The sequence below is a fragment of the Saccopteryx leptura genome, chromosome 4, assembly GCF_036850995.1.
Source record: "Saccopteryx leptura isolate mSacLep1 chromosome 4, mSacLep1_pri_phased_curated, whole genome shotgun sequence".
NCBI lineage: Eukaryota > Metazoa > Chordata > Mammalia > Chiroptera > Emballonuridae > Saccopteryx > Saccopteryx leptura.
The window spans coordinates 137,936,582-137,937,384 of NC_089506.1; the positions used below are offsets into that span (position 1 = coordinate 137,936,582).

At 33.4% G+C, this 803-nt stretch overlaps 1 non-coding gene across 1 annotated transcript; it reads left to right on the forward strand.

The window, feature by feature from the left end:
- Positions 1–339: 339 nt before the first annotated feature.
- LOC136404655 (U6 spliceosomal RNA) lies at positions 340–446 on the forward strand. The gene has a single exon (XR_010751373.1). It is a non-coding gene; the product is annotated as a U6 spliceosomal RNA (small nuclear RNA).
- The last annotated feature ends 357 nt before the right edge of the window (positions 447–803 follow it).

Genomic DNA, 803 nt, shown 5'->3' on the forward strand with positions numbered 1-803 from the left:
AAGAGGTAAAGGAAAAGAGATGGAAGATGTCTGCCTTTGAACCCTTCACTGTCCTTTGCGCGTAGCTTGGAAAAGTGCTTTGTCATCTCTTTCCATTATTATGCTATGATTCCGACTTTAAATAAAAAGTGGGATCAGTGTATCTATAACTTATTGTGACCAACAATAAAACTAAAATTAAAAAAAAAAAGCTTGCTAATTCACTTATAGACTATAGGGTGACGAGAATGTATAAAGCCTTAAGCGAAGTGGGTGTCAGTATCCATTTTTCCTCATTAAAAATGTATTTACTGATGTCCTATTCTATGTCAGTCACTGAGTTGAAATAAAAGTCATACTGTGCTCACTTTGGCAGTACATAGACTAAAATTCAAATGGTACAAGGAAGGTTAACATGGTCCTTGTGTAAGGATGATATACAAATTCACTAAACAGTCTATATTTTAAAAAAGAAAACAGAAATAAGCATCCCACTGGTTATTATATTCATATTTCCCAAACTTAGAAACAAAGTGTAGTCTTAATTTCTACTTGCCACTGTTTATTTTATTTTACAAAAACAGCTTTTTTATGTTTTGCCCTTTACTATTGTGAAGGAATACTGTTTGCGTTCTCAGAGTCTTCTTGCTGGTTTATTATGTCACCTGTGCTTGGTACATGCGGGCTAGGACTGCCAGGTAAAGGGTTAGTGTCTAATTGGAGACAGAGATTAATCAAAATATGATGATCTAACATTATAATCATGTTTGCAGTCTCAAGTTGAGTTTTTACCTAATAAAAAACAACAACAATTATTACCTAAT